Source organism: Mesoplodon mirus (genome assembly GCF_964341445.2).
Source record: "Mesoplodon mirus genome assembly, chromosome: 5".
Lineage (NCBI taxonomy): Eukaryota > Metazoa > Chordata > Mammalia > Artiodactyla > Ziphiidae > Mesoplodon > Mesoplodon mirus.
Genome location: NC_138980.1, coordinates 163,968,714 through 163,985,590, shown reverse-complemented (window position 1 = coordinate 163,985,590; position 16,877 = coordinate 163,968,714). Strand labels below are relative to the sequence as shown.

The 16,877-nt window shown below is 33.4% G+C and overlaps 1 long non-coding RNA gene across 1 annotated transcript in view; it reads right to left on the bottom strand.

Annotated features, from left to right (window-relative positions):
- The window catches only part of LOC309804586, a 275,939-nt gene that overhangs the window by 105,742 nt on the left and 153,320 nt on the right, over nt 1-16,877 (bottom strand). The window contains exon 2 of the long non-coding RNA XR_014294142.1: nt 370-440. This is a non-coding gene — a long non-coding RNA (uncharacterized lncRNA). The remainder of the gene's footprint in view (nt 1-369; nt 441-16,877) is intronic.

The following is a 16,877-nucleotide window of genomic DNA, read 5'->3' as shown; positions in this document are numbered from 1 at the left end:
CTTCAGAAAATCGATGATCTTGGTTATTATTTTCTTTTCATTCTATTTTTTATTCTTGATTTTATTTCACTTTAAATAAAATTTTAAATCTTATCTTCCTAAAAGTTCATCTTGGTCCCTTTCTGAAGGAGTGAAGCCAATGGTAAGAGGGATTCTGACATCTACAGGTACAATGTGCTGTTGATTAGCATGATGCAGATCTTTATTAAATACCTTGTAGATTATGCCCATGGTTCTAGTTTTGTACTGCCTTTGGAACCCCAAGATACCCACTCCAGGACCACAGTACTTTAATATATCCCTGCCATGGACTGTGTTTGTGCAGAAAAGACCCAACTTATATTTTCTGGAAGGTATCTCAGCACATACCTCAGTTTCTGGTGGTGGAGCTTTCTCTTGCCTCCCTCTTGTGGTACCTAGGACATGTCCATTCTTCAGTCCTGGATGAAAAGAGAAATTTGATTAATAATGAAATCTGTTTTTACTGTCATATGTCTATAAACTTGCACTTACTTAGAGTAAATCTAAAAGTTCACTAAGACACTTGTATTTTCCTATAAAAATTGATTTCAGGATATCATGTTCTGCAAGTATCTTCCAGGCAAATTGAAGGATAAGTGTTGTTTTTAGGAATAAATGGGAAATGTTTAAATCATAGAGTACTCTATGTGTATTAATTGTCATTTAAATGGCAATATATGGAACATCTATTTACATATAAATTCAAATTTTTATTTATGATATTTTACCCTTCCCTATAAATCAAAATAGTCTGTGGCTGTTATTTTTTCTTCAAGGTCCAGTAGACCTAAGTGGTGAAGAATGTGGTCATCCCAATAGCTCAAGTACAAACCCAAGTTCTGCTACCTACTTTCTATAGAGTTTGGGCATATTACTTTCCCTTTTTTTTTTTTTTTTTTTTTTTCAGATTCCCTATCTGTAAAGTGCAGGTAACAATAAAAATAGCACATAACCCTTGGATCAAGTGAAATTAAATGTATTCCTACAAGGAACCCAAAAGTTTGCCATAAACATAGTAAACTTTATATATTATTATTCTTTGTTTATTTGCCTAACAACAGTTGTATTAAAGTCAAAAGTACATAAGGAATTGTCACATTTGCTTAAAAAGCAAGAATATAAAACTGGTGTATATTTATAAAAACAGACATTACCAATACATAGCAATAAAATGTTCTTTCAAATTATTAGAGATCAACTCAACTTCAAGGTAGCTTTTGAAAGTAAAACATTACTAATGCAGATATAAAAATCCACCACTTTTCATCTTTACAGTGTTCAAAAAATAGTACAATTACAGGTATATGTGGGATCTGAGGCAATTAAACCAAGGATGAGGTGAAGAAAAATGGTCTCTGTAAATAAAATCTAAAATACCCATTTTATACATAGTAACAAGCAAGTAGGTGTAATTATAGTAATAATATAGTCTATTACCCAGGCTCTAAGATTTCACATTTAACTAAAATTTTCTCATTTTTTCCATATTCTAACATTCAGCACTACCAGCTTTCAGTTATAAGAACTTTTTAAGAAAGAAATTTCCATTTAAAGATGATTTTTCTCTAATTAAGTAGACATTTCTATCAGCTTTGTCTTGTTTCGTGGCTGAATGTGTATGAGATTCCCAGGATCACTAGACTTCTGAGAACAGAAGCCACCATAAGACCACAAATAAAATAAACAGAAACAAAGGAACTCAGATGAAATAAGTAAAGTGCAAAAAAGAGATGGGAATTTATTTTAAAAGTAATAGTCTGAAAAGAGAATCAAATCTAAGATGCTATAAAAAGGAAAAATCAGAAAATTAAAGGAGCTCTTAGGAATTAAAAGTAAGATAAATTTAAAAAATCAAAACTTCAGTATAAGGTAGAAAAGTAGAAGGATAAAGATAATGAAGTTCCCTTGCAAGTAAAAGATAAGCAAAAATGAGAATAGCAGGAGAGAAAATATAAGAAAATTGAGAATCAATATAGGAATTCAAACATGTACCTTATTGAAATTCCATAAAGAAAAGAAAAACTAAAAAAAAAGATATCACAGAAATAATGTAACAATTATCCCCAGCATAAATTTGCATAAATTTCTATATGCATAAGTGCTCAGCATAATGGATGCAAAAATCCTCAGTATGGCATATAACTGTTAAATTAAAAGTGGGAGGGAGAGAGAGAGAAAGAGAGAGAGAGAGAAAGAGAGAGAAAGCATTAATAGTGAGAAAAAATCGCAGGAGAGGTGATCACAAAAATTTTTGAACATAAGAATCCTAACAGCAACATTGGAAGCTAAAAGAAAATGGAAAATGTCTCAAAATTTTGAGGGACAATTAATTTTAATTGTGCATTATATACTTAAATAGTTCATCAACTTTGAGAGTGGAATAAAGAAAGTTTTAGAGAAGCAAGTCACCAAAAATTTCACCCCTCTGACCTCTTTTTTAGGATGGTGAAACCCACATAAACCAGTACTTAAACCTCGGGAAAGAAAATTTTCAGATTCTGAAAACAGCATTTGACAAAGGAAAATGGTAAGGAGATTCATCAGAATGAGATTCAGGAGAACTGGAGCATCCTTGCGTGCATAGTTGGCCCAGATTTGAGAAAGTAAACAAAAGGCTCACAAGAAGGAGGAAAAACGTGCATGTAGTGAACAGAGTATGGGGAGGGTTTTTAGCTTAGAGTACTGTATTGAGAGGCTATTTGAAACTCTTGGACAGTGTGAAGAATTATCAATAGGTACATAGAGAAATGAACATATAAATGAGAGGTAATTGATTCTAGGAAAAATGAAAACATTATAGAACTGAGCAAATGTAAATGTAAATATAGTGAATCACTTGACTCCAAGTAAATGATATTTATTTGGTCATAATATTATAAATGCTAAATATCAATTTAGCCAAAAACTGCAATATATTAGGCAGAAACAGGGGACAGTGTTGTATTTGAGCTGATTAAACCATAATAGCAAGTCAAGAGATTATGCTCAGCAATGTCAAATAAAATAGCAAGGCAAGCATTACCATTAAAAAGTGGAAGTAAATACCAGATAAAAAAATAAAATAATAATATAATACAAAAATAATATAATAATCAGGACTTCAGTGTAGGTGGATAGTTCACTTTCATCTTATTAGGATCTTTTTACTTTTTAAACTTGGTGCACGTATTAGTTTAAAAATATGTATATATTTAAGATCATGTACATTTCTCCTTTATATATGGCTTAAAGAAAAGCAGACCTCCCATTCCTCACTGGTTCCAAGAAGGGCACTGTCAAACTTGCTTGCTATTCTGAGTCTTAGTTAATTATCCCCTCTATGGAATATGGAATAAGTGAACACTAGCAGATTCTCCAACTGTGGCTAAGAAAGCATGCAGAGAGACATTGCCTTGACAGGAGGGATAAAGAACGAAGGCAAATCACATCCAAGTTGTCAGGGACCTGAATTAGAACTGGAACAGATTTTTAAAGTGTGAGCCAAGGAGCTTCGTGGATTTTTAGCCTGGGGTTGACAGAGCAGAGTGGCCAGTTCCCACTTATTCCAACAGTGCTTTTTGCTTATGGGCAGAGGAGAAAAAAAGATTGAACTTTTGACTATGAGTATTTTCTAAAATATATCTTGAAGTTTATATACTATAGCAAAGGTCAGAAAACTATACCCTGTTAGCCAAATCTCACCCTCTGCCCATTTGTGTATGGCAATTTCAACTGTCAAATTGTTGAAAAAAAATTCAGAAAAAGAATATTTTGTAATACAGGAAAACTATTTGAAATTCAAAGTTTAATGTCCACAGTTAAAACTGTATTGGAACACAGCCATTTTCAACCATTCACATATTGTTTCTGATGTTTTTGAACTCCAGCACACTTTGAGCCCTCGCCCAAGAGACTGTAAGGTCCACAAGGTCTAAAACATTGACTATCTGACCCTTTCCAAAATAAGTTTGCCGACCCTTATACTAAAAGAACATATACCTCATTAAGATGTTTAACTTTTTTATCTCTTCCATACATATTCCATGAGAGAAAGCTGAGCAGTTCTGATGAACAGTGAAGTTGCTGAATAAGTTATGAAAATTAGTTGCAACAAGGCTTCTTAGTTTAAGCTCTCATTGTCATTTTATAAGTCTAATCAATAATGGGTGGTTAGATCTCACCCAGAACCAAGTATCATAGTTAGACTTTGGAGATAGTTCAAGCGTCACTCTTTCTAGACCAAATTAGCTACCTAGGAACTGCAGATTTGTGTGAACTAACAGATTTAGAGTGCTCTTGTGGACTGTGGTAAGGATCTTTGGTACATGAAGAGGAGAAATTTGAGAACCAAGGTTATAAAAACTACTGCTTTGTCAGTGTGGACGTCCTGTGCAATTGGTCATTGTACAATTAACTAGTTTGTATTAATGTCTTCCAAGTGGAGAAAGTGACTTATTCAATTGATGACTCCAAAGAAGCAAACAGCCATTTAATTGGGGAAGAACCCCAGGAAATAGAAAAAGGATGATGTGAGCCATAGATACTCTGAACTTCTCAGTTAATTTTCCCCTGTCATGTGGGGGTCATTTGAAAGTCATTTGAAAGCCAGGGAGTCAGATAAGCTAAACTGAAGCAACATTGTGACAAAGTCCTCTTGGAGAGGAGGGAGGCTCACGGTTGAAGTTTAAAATGACTACACAAGTTTCTTTTTTATGTTCAATAATTTTGAGTGGGTCTTGATAAGAATCCTTTCAGATCAGCCCAACCTTTCAGTAGTCATATCACATCTTTTCAAAATATTAGGCTTATTCATAACTCTAGCCAGTGCCTCCTTTTACTTCATAGACATGCAAAGAAACTGAGGAGAACCCACCAGGAAACCTTTGCAGTCCTGAAGACAAAGGATGTACACCAAAACAGAAATGAACATATTAGAGGATGGCTGCTTGACAATTGTTGCTGGAAGCCTGAGTAAACAGTCTGTAATCTGCCTCCTCCCATGAACGTCTGCTAGATGTTTCAAAACTAAATTCCTCAATAAACCCCAGGTAGTACCTAGAAGACGATGACTCAAATGAAAGAACTACACAGCTAGCATGGTCTCCAGCAATTGAGCACACGGGTCCCAGGCCTTTCTCCCCACCACCCCATTCTGTAGTTATAAATCTGGAGACTATGCCACTTAGAAAACAAGTCTTCATAAGGAAAATACATGGTGTTTGACAGGAAGACAAACACATATGCACACCCACACACATATTGGTTTGTTAATTCATTCAACAGATTTTTTTTAATACCATTATGTACAGGGTAACATAATAATTTAGAAGTGAAGGCACATCAGTTGGGTACTATTACTATTGGAGAGGTACTGTTGGAACAGATGAGGAAGAAAATCTTTAGGCTTTTTTTTATAATTGTACGCTCAGCCTTCTCCAAGGCTGTCAGCTCTGGAACCTACATTTCCTGAGTGTAACTATACAAATTATGAAGTAAGAGAAAATGGAATTCAAGGAAAAAATAGAGTAAAATTTAAATAATAAAACTTTAAAATTATAAAGATAAGACAAAGATCTTAATAATTATATTTATAGAATTATGAGCAGAAATTAACTTGGGAGAGTTATGAAAATATCCCATAGCAGGCAAAAAGAAGATGTATTTTATATTTGTAGGGTAAATAAAGTTAATATACTCACAAAAATTACAATGATTACATTTTTTTCAGATCTCTGTATACTTGTTATTATGAATCACTTTGATATTTAAAGGACAGAGTTGGTTTATGTATGTTTAACATATTATATTCCTATCAGTAACTCTGTGAGTTTCAGACATTTTTACATACATCTGTATATCTATGTATTGTTCCACCACTACTCACAACTTCACTGTAGTTTGCTCCTGAAATCATTTTAAAGAAATCTCACATGTACTTTTAATTTTAATTGAAATTTATCTGAAATAAGTATTGTAACGCCGGATTTTTAAGGTTTTTATTTGCCTAAATCTGTTGATGTTTTTCTTAATTTTAACTTTATAGAGTCCTTTAGTTTTTGATGTGGGATATGTAGTCAAATTTATTTTTGGTCTCCTAGAGTGAGTCTTTTTCCTCTTATAGGATAAGTTTATCCTATACAATATAAAATATGTTCATTTGACTTTTTTTTATGTTTCATGTCTCTGAATATTTTCTATGTATTTCCCATGTTACTAAATCTTACTTTCACCTTTTATAACTTATGAGTTATAAAGTCAGCTTTCTATTAAGAGAACTGACATATATAAATAAGTTAAAATTGTTTTTTAACTTTCCACGTCCAGAAATTAACATTAATAATTGGCATTTTTAAGTGAAATAGGAACACATATTTCATATTCTTCCTTCTCCAGCTCATCCAAAATCATTCCTTTTTTGTGGGGTGGGTGGGTCATAGTCTTGGGCTTTATTTTCAGTCCAAAAATGTTAATCAATTTTTTATTAAAGATTATTGTGTTGTGAAACCATAAAATTGTAGATTATTTAAAATTGATTTTATTTCTAAATTCATTGACTTCTCTAAATTGCTTCACCACTTTATGTTTTCTTTATTGAGATATATACCTACTTATTGACTGGCTTAACTTTCCCAATTGACTTTTTAGGAATCAAAGGTATTCCTAAATTTTTATGCCTGTTTTCTTCAGTCAAAATATGACTTGCCTTAATATATAATTAATTAATCTCAATCTTTCCTTCCTCAGAAATCTGCAGGCTCTGCTCCTTTGAGTTCTGCATTTAATACCTCCATTAAAAGGTTGAAGAAAGGCATGGTTCTATGTTTTGCTTTACAGGTGACCAGGTTCTTCTGAAATGATCTCTGAATTTTTAAAGAATCTTTCTAAAGTTTAAGTTTGGTAACTTTACCAAGTTCGTTCTTCTATCTATCTGTCTATCTATCTATCATCTATCTATCTACTATTTATCTAACTATATCTATCTACCTATTTATTTCTCTCTCTATCATCTATCTACCCTTTTTTCTCTTTGCTTTTTGCTTTTCTCAGAAGAAGTTTAATACTCATGGTTTCATTCAAATTAGAAAAAGTTCCTTAAATTTTTGATTTGCTGTTTTTGTTGTTATTTCTCTTGGTAAGGAACAACAACAATCTCTATGTTTCCCATTGGTTATGCTCCTTAATTATAATTTTGTATTTATGACTTTAATTAATTTGTATTTTCTTCTCAGACCTTTGAAAGATATTTCTCAGACAGGTTCTCAATGTGATCTGTTTTGGTGGTTCAATTCTGGTCTTTGCTGTTCCTAATCATGTTCACAAATTTTGAAATAACATTCCCATCTTAATTGCTTTCATAAATTCTCTTTTCTTTGCATTATATTACTTTATCACTCCTTGTTTGAAAGAGTGGTAATTTTTTTTTGAGAATTCCTGAGAGGATGAATCGTTTTAGCCTGCAATTTCATTTTATTCCTGTTGCAATATATCCAACACATATTATTCATCTCTATAGTGTCTGACATTTCCCTTTCCCCATTTTTTTCTGCACTTGAAAAAGAATTAGTAAGATTCATTTTTTTGGCTGTGTGTTCTCTTCAGTTTACTTATCTTCAAAGAGACACAGTTCTTTCTGGGCCTAATCTTTTATCAAAACTATTCTGAGTGGAATTCCATTTATTTTTCTCTGTATTTATATGGGCGATTTTTGACAATTCTCATACATATTGTGTGTGGTCTCAGGGCTGATATTTTATATACTGTATTCAGTACTTAGAATGTTTTAGATTTGGGGGAAGAGAGGAAATTAGGGTGAAAAGAAAATGAACACCCTGGATCTCTGTATTCTAGAATATGTAAATTTTATGCAATTCATAAATTTTATGAAATCTGCATACTGTAATTCCCTTAAGCCCAAGGCACACTCTGTCCAATTAGTGACAGCACTCTGAATATGACCTAACCTTTTTTAATGGAATTTATTTTCTCACAAGGCCTGTGTCCTTGGTCAGAAGTTCTTACCTTTATGCTCTCCTATAGACTGCAGTTTACAGATGATGTGAACATCAACAGAGTTCTAAGTCCTATTTTTGTTCCTTAGAAACCAGCAAAAAACAATGTGGAATCAATTTCAAGACAACGAGGAAGTTAAATACCAGTCATTTCTAGTTAATTACTCATTATTCCATTTTCAATAAAATATCACACAACTTATAGGCATTATGAAAATGTTATCCTTTTGTTTTAAGGATAAGATTTCTTTCTCCCTATCATAGGTAAAATATAATGTGAACCCACAATGTTAAATAGAAGAGAAGATTTCTGTATTTTCTCTAACTAGACATATGCTTCAAAATAAGGGAATTCCTTTTATAACATTATGACTTGCCATTTTATGACATTACAGTATCTGTTTTAGAAATGATTGAGATCCAATCATACATCAATCACTTTTTTATTTGAAGTAGTTTTAGTAGTCAGACATCTCTTCATTATATGGTATTAATGTAAAGAGCAAACAAACATTTTTATAAAGAAAGTTATTTTAAGAAATTGGAAATCATGTTATCCTAGCAAATTTTTACAATCAAATGAAATTTTCCTATTTAAAAATTTAAGATCTTTTATCAGTTAATTTGTTTATTTTTATTTTTATTTCCAAAGAAAGGAAATGAACAATCATTCACAAATATGGAGTTAAAGGGGTTGCTGTTTTTATATGTACCTGGAATAAATAAATTTTGGATCATGGATGGGAAAGGCAATGATTAAATAAGCAAAGTATAATTTTTGATAGAGAAGCATCCTCTGAAGAGTAATAAAATAGAGATTGAGAAGCTAGTGGAGTTTCAGAAAGGAAACCTCTGAGGAGGTCACATTTTATCTGAGTTTGTCAGTACATATTTAGTAGATTCACATCTTTGGTACAGGAGTGTCTGTGAAATTTAGTCTTTAATATACAGACTTAGTAAATCATTGAATCATCACAGTCAAGCAAATTAAAAATGTACATATCAAACTTAATTTTCTTAAGTTTCATAGCCATTTGCATTACCACTTATGAAGGAAAATAAACTTGAGATCTCGACTGAACTATAAAAGGAGATATTTAAAATCAATCAATCAAAATTTTACTGTTTAATTTTTCTAATTTTGCTAAGGGTAGTTCCCATGATAGTCTTAAAATGGAGGGAGATACCTTTGGGTATTGGCATATACCTTTATCTCCTAACCCCTTTACCCCTCCCTTCTTTCTACCTGAAGTTAAAGATGGATCAGCCATTGTGTGACTAGGAAGAACAAGCATTTGCCAAGGCAGACTAAGCAAAAAGATTTATAAGTAAATCTGAAAATACAGAGATATTTTGTTGAAATAAAGTAAAGTGAAGTTTGTTTTCAGAGGCAAAAGCAAGAGAATATTCCTCCGGTATGGTGAGTAGAATAATAACTCCCCAAGATGTCCAAGTTCTGATCCCCAGAACCTGTGAATACTACATTACATGGCTAAAGGACTTTGCAGATTTGATTGTTAGGATCTTTGAGATCATCCTGGATTAGCTGAGTGGACCTAGTCTAATCACCTGGGACTTTCCTAGCGATAGACAGAAGGAGATCTGACTATGGAAAAGTAGTCAGAGATGCAACATTGCTGGCTGTGAAGATGGAGGAAAAGGGCTATGAGTTAAGGAATCCAAGTGACTTACAGAAGCTAGAAAAGACAAGAAAACGGACTTCCCCCTAGAGCCCTCAGAAAGGAATGCAATCATGCCGACACCTTTTTTTTTTTGAACCCACTAAGACGTGCGACTGACTTGTGCCTTTGAGAAGTGTAAGATAATAAATTTGTGCCATTAGAAGCCAATAAATAACTGCATGGAATTTTTTTACAGCAGTTACAGAAAGTTAACACACCTGGTAAAACTTCCAAGTGAAGAGCAGATGCAGTACTTCTGCTCAAACACAAAGAGAACTAAAAAAAGAAAGCATTATCGTGTAGGCATTCCAGACATATGACATTTCCATCTCCTTCTCTGACCTCCACTACATTCTCCAGGAGGTTTGGGGGTAAGAAATTTGATATTAACACTTGTTGGGAAAAGAAGAAAATGGCAAAGCTAAACTCTATGCAGATGATTTCAGGGGAGAGGGGACATCTAGCTGGATAGGATCAGAAGACATATATTTCATAGGGCTCTTCTTGGGACTGCCACGTATAGGTAATAGGTGGCTTATCCTGGAAGAAGAGACACATCCATGAAGTGAAATTGTTATAAACATTCAGCACTGTGTTCCATCACCTGCTCGTCTCTTCCATAATATTTGTTACACAGCTGCAAAGATAGCTCATCTCCAGGCCTCATTCCTCCAAGGTAGGAAGCGAGATATGGGCCATGTTTTTCATGTCCATTTTGGCAGGGTGGTGTTTATTATGGCTTGTTCACTACTGCTGGTGATAACAGTAGAGTATCCTGCCTGCACTCTCTGCAGCTTGGCCTGCTTCTAACCATACTGCACCAAGCTACAAGATAGACAGATGTAGTGTGCTTCGAATTCTGGGCCACCTCCTAAGACTCTGCACTTTCATTTGTTATAGAAAAATTGTGGGTTGATCTGAAATACTTTTTATTTCATTTTTCTTATATTATATTGCAAATAGCAGATGCTATTTAATGTTTATAATATAATAAATTTCTGAGTTTCCTTGTAAATAATATTTTCTTCCTTTTGCTTCTTTTTTTGAAGTGAGTTGCAGGTAAGGGGATTTTTAAGAGTGATTTTTAAAACCACCATCTTTTCCAGAAATTCAAGCAAGCTTGTCAAATTGTGCCTATAATAGAAAAAGCAATTCCTCTGTGCTGACAGTCGTGACTTCCCAAATTACCCGAACCTCTCACTAGTTCCATAGGGAAAGGTGAAAATATCTGGATCAATGGATATTCAGAAATCATTAAAGAATATGTAACTGGGTCAACATGATAACCACGGTGAACAAAAATTTAAGTGGGAAAATAAAATGTGAAGAACAATGAAATGACACAAATGTCACATGTCTTTTTTATGATGTATCTAAAAAGGTGACCAAGATTCAGATGACCTCTTATATGCATAATTACATAATCAAAATTAACTTTTTGTTATTTTCATGCTTCCTAACATTTTACTTTTAGTCACACTAAAAGCATGTAAGTTAATAAATTTTAGATATTTTTTAAATGTAAAAAGTACTCTAAAACATTATGCTGGGAATAAGATTATGCTGCATGTGCCTATGGATAAATATGAAGCATCTCCTGTACTATACCTTGCAAAGCTTCTAAAATGTATGTTATCATTGCCCCTGACACAAGCAACTTAATAAAATTCCAATATAGGTTCAAGTGAAATAAACATTGTACCAAAAAAAAAAAAAAAAGAACTGTCTAAAACAATAGCTGCATTTCTAAAAACAAGAGTATTGTCATCAGGTTTCACTGATGATTAATGCTGAACAAGTTGTGGGGAGCATGTCTGTTTCAAATCCCACCCTGGTGTAGAGAATTTGACACCAGATGGTTTCATACTAACAAGGAATTAACAATTTGTGGGTTGTTAATTGTTTCATTATACAAGTACTCTAGTGAAGTAAATAAGAAATACATTTCCATGGCATACAGCTAAAGACACAACTGGAGAATAAAAGCTTCAGTAATGGCTGACATGTGAGGAAAAAGGCACAGCAGTGCTCTCTTTTATTTAAATAACTGCTTTTTGCTTTTGTTATTTTCCACTTTGGATTTTTTTTCAAATTATAATCACTATTACCATAATTTAAATACATATAAAATATTAATAAAATAATGCACTATTTTATTAAACTTACCCTCTTCCCCACTTTAAGTGTCATCAATTTTACTTTTTGACATGTATTGAACAGCTATCCTGTGTTACGCCTATTTGATGACACCGTAAATATTAGGCATTACATTTGATAATGATGACAGAGACGAGAATCTGACTTCAAGTATTTTAAAAACATGCTGAAGATTTTTGTTATAATTACTTTTTAGAAAAAAGTGCATAAATTACAGGAAGTAGAACCCTTAATGAAAGGCTAGGAGAGACGTTCTCAAATTTTTTTTGTTTCCGGACACTTCTGAACTCTTAAAATTTGTTGAGGACCACAAAGAATTGTGTATTATGGCTTGTAGCTTAATATTTAGTGCATGACAAATTAACACAGAGATTTAAAAATATTGATCGATTCATTTGTGAAAAACAACATTAACACAATATATACTAGCCTAAATAACATAACTTTCAAAGGCCACTGTTTAATAAAATTAATCATTTTTTGCTGCTTCAACAATAACAATTCTTTTCTCCCTCTGATTGTGTGGAGGTGAGTAAGACTGGTAGTACAATTTGGTCTTCAATACTTGGTTTGTATGAGGGCACTATCAGTTTTACCCACTATTGCTTCTGCACTATGAAATAAAATATCAGAACAGTAAATAAAGCAAATACCAGTGTAGTATCATTGTGGAAATAGTTTTACCTCAAAGATCTCCTGAAAACATCTTGTGCACACCAAGTGTACTTGGTCCAACTCTTGAGAACTGTTGTGCTACAGGAAATGAGATCTGAGCTCTAGCCTTGGTTCCATGTTCTATTTCCCAAGGTTATTGGGAAAATAAAATGTGAATTAATTAATGTTATATTAATTGCAAATTATTATATAAATGAAAGTTAGTAGTGGTGGTAGGAATAATACCGATTAGTTATTATGGATGACTGTATTGACTTGACACATGAAAGTTCTCTGTATCATGATTGTAATAAAATCTTAAAACTAACTGGTTTTGGCAAATGTGCCAGACTCCCATTACAGTTTCTATTTTTTCAATAAATTTGGAACATCTTATCATGTTTGGGAATTATGCAAGTATATGAGCACTTTCTCCTCAAAGGAGACCCCCAAAATGTTCTTCTACTGCTTCCTTTGCATCCTGGTCACAGGCACATGATCTAGGTTTAACCAATCAGATTTACTCAGGTAAAGATTTAGTTCAAACATGAGCTTCTTGGGGAAGGCACCTCCATGTTAATCAACTTCGTCAACAAAGGTAACTGTAGACGCTTGTGGATCATGAAGAACTCATTGGTTGCATCATGAGGTTCCTGAAGAAGCAGCAGTGGTGTGAATGCTGACAGCATCACAGTTTGCAAATCAAGTTAAAATCCTGGTAGCAGTACACCCCGCGGACCTGTGGTGGTCCTGGTTGCAGTGGTGATTTCTTCAAGCAGATCTGCCTGTGGTTCTCGACATTGTATCTGAACATTTACACTTAAATATTTTCTGGCAGTCATTCCAAAGATATTTTGAACTCCCCAATATTCTTTTAAATTATTTTATACTTAACTATCTGATATCAAATTCCTCTTTCAACAAAGCATCCTGTCTGAAACATAATGCTTTGTGTTGGGTCATTCTTGTATTAGCTGTACTCTGAGAAACATTTCATGCAGAATGTCTCTTTAGTGATAATAAAACCTTATAATCAACACAAAGAAATGCCCATATCTTACTACTTTCTGTGGCCTAGGTTCATGGGCCCAAGTCATAAAAAATAAAATTGCTTTCAAGGTATATTATATTTTAAGTAGTGTTAAACAGCACACTTGCTTCATTTGATACTTTGATCTCGTCTGTCAAGAGACTCTCCTAAGCCTCAGTGTAATATTTAAATGTACATTGGATAAAATGCATTTCATAGTTGAGGTTTGGCTGGTCTCATAGGAGGAATTCTGCCTAAAATTTAAAGGCTGATGGGAAATCCATTAAAGCTACAGGAACTCCTGTGGTTTGTTTGCTGATTTATGAGTTCTCAAAAAAATGAAAATATATAAATAATTGATAAATAGTACTAGAGTTTGTGCCAGGCATCGGCTTGCTGTACTTAGAAGGTATTTATTGGACAGAGACTGACAAGCACTTCATTAAAGAAAGAGTCGCCTCAGTACTCAGAGATTATTGTTCAAAGTTATGAGCCTGCAGTTTTGATCGGGTTGAGCCTTGTTCTTTTTAAATTCTCTTTGTGTATAACATTTATTAATTCATTTTTTATTGAGCTAACAAATTGCATTAAAGCACCTTCTATGTGTCTGAAATCAGAGTCATTGTTATTTTGGAAACTGTGGGAAAGAGGTTCCCACTCCCACTTACTGAATTGCTAAATCTTCCCTCTCATTCCTTTCCAATTTCCTGTCTTTGGGGAAATCGGAGGGTGCTTTGAAGTATAATTTTGAACCAGTGTCAAGTTTTGTTAAGAGTGTCTTTGTTCTAATCACATGGTTTTTTTGGGGGGGAGGGGTAATAAAATAGTTTGGAATTAAAGTGAGTGGGTTTAAATCTCACACACAGTTCATAGATATTCCTTCACTATATTCATAAAATTTTATCCTTAAGAGGCAGTATGAAATAACAAAATAATTGAATAAGGTCTTGAGAGCTGAAGTTATATAAGTATTAATTATTTTTATTACTAGTAAATTCCTTTAAGGGATTGTTATTTAAATAAAATAGCAAAGTTGCAATGATACATTCTAAATCCACCAGTGATGAAGCTTATTTGTCAGAGTATGAGACTTACTGGAACTCTGGACAGGATTTTGAACTTCATTTTACCTTGTATTAGAAAGAAAACTCTGTGACTCCTTAAAAGTACATCCAGAAAAGAGGGATTTTCTCTACTTTCTTCCTGTATGTGTGTGTGTGTGTGTGTGTCTGTCTGTCACCTGTGTGAAAGACGACAGAAGCAGATAAAGCTACTGGAGTTTTCTAAAAATAAAATGCAGTGCAGAAAAGCTCTGTGATCTTACTAGGAGTGCCAAAATATCAGTGCATCAGTAGGCAAGGGGATAAAAAGCGTATAAAAATTGCATTTCCTTAAACTTCACACTTTCCTGGAACAATGTACAGAAGAGAGCAGTACTGCCAAATAAGACCTAAACTTGAAATGCCAAAGTCTCTCGGAAGCAGTGTCTCAAAGATGATATTTTAGGGTGAAATACTGGCAAACCTTCACTTCCTAGTGTTTCTTTATCTTATTTATGTGACTGCTAAAGTTGAAAATAATAATTTGGAAATTGGATTCAAACATAAGAAAATAGGGTATTTTAATCTGAAATATCAGACCCAAGTCACCTTGTGTTTTTCTCCCTAGACCTGCTTTTAGACATCTATCAGTTTATACATTCTAATTCAAACCTGTTCCTTTATAGTCATCGTCAGCTCAGCAGAATAACTCCCTCTTTATCACAGGAATTCCAGGAGCATTTATTTGTGGCAATTCTCACATGGCTGCTTTATAGAGCCCTGAATAACTAGAATAATGGTTTGGAGTCCAGGTCTCACTTTGTCAGGAAGAATTAGCAGAATGCTGGGCAGCTCTTTACAGAATTTAATCTGAGATAAAGAATGTGACCAATAACTAGAATTTAAATCCTTTCCAACATGTTCTCATTCTTGATATTACATTTAACTCAATAGTTGTACCTGGTGGATCTTCTTCAACCTCACTATTTATTCTAATCCAGCTATTGTACCCTCCAACTCAGTGCTTCCTAGTCTTTTTCTTTAGGAGTCAGGGAATTATGTGCCTGATCAGGCAGGTTTCCCCTGGAGAAATATTACTGCCATTGGAGAAAGATATGTCAATGGTAATTTGCAACAGCTATGACACATTGGCCAAGTAACTCGAATTCTTCATGCCGACGTGATCTGCAGATCAAAGCTTTGACTAAATCATTAGAGTGTGGTGCATGTGTGTGTGTGTTTCTGTGTATACGTATATAATATAAATATAAAAATTTGCATTTAAAAATTCCATAATGTACACATAATATACACATAATTTTATGTATGTATACATAAAATTTTAATTTTATGGGTTCTAGGGCACACAATAACCATGTGTGTAAAGTTTAATTAATTTCCAAATAATTAAAGATGGTTTTCATATTTGTGATATTAATTGTTCACTACCCCCAAATCTCTCATGTTTGACAGTTAGATGAGCCATCCCTTTCTGATACATACCCTAAGAAAAATTCTCATAGTGTTTGACACTGCACTGTAATACTTGGTCCGTTGTCTGCCTTCCCACTAGATATAGAGTTTTGAGGTCAGAATCTACATCATTTATTTCTATTGCCTTGCAACTAGAATTTAACCTGATATATATACAGATGCCAAAGTTTAATAAAAGTAATGATTTTGCTATACATTTTGCTGAGACATTAGTTTTCTAATTATATCAATGAGAGAAATAGAGACAAAGAGAGAGAGAGAACAAAGAAATCCCTATACAGATTTATTTTGGAATACAATTTTGACTTATTATTAAGGTTTTCCTGTTATTTGTCTTTTATTTATGGTATCATCAGAATTTTTTTTTTTTTTTTTTTTTTTTTTTTTTACTGAAAGGAGAGAATCTGTGATGTGTGTTTACCCTGAACAACGTTTAGTAGAGTCAACAGGAATCAGGCATATGAGACTTCACACTGAGACTTTATCATTTCTTTTTCTCACTCAAGGGGGAGTTCAAATAAGACAGGCTACCTGTGTGGACATTTAATCATCAGTCACACTTCTTTTACATTTTCAGAATAAAACCAATTATGTTAAATAATTTTTATCCCAATTATAAAACTCAACTGACCCTGCTCAACATAAATTACAAGTATCTCTAACTGTGGAAATCTCCAAAAATAGGTTCACCATTGTCTTCCCTCTCTACCTCCAGTTATTCTGTTTCCAGTTGCTTTCTGAACATGCCTGTGAATTTTTACATTTGAACAACTAATTGTACATATTTTAAAAAGAAAAAACCTTCCCTCCC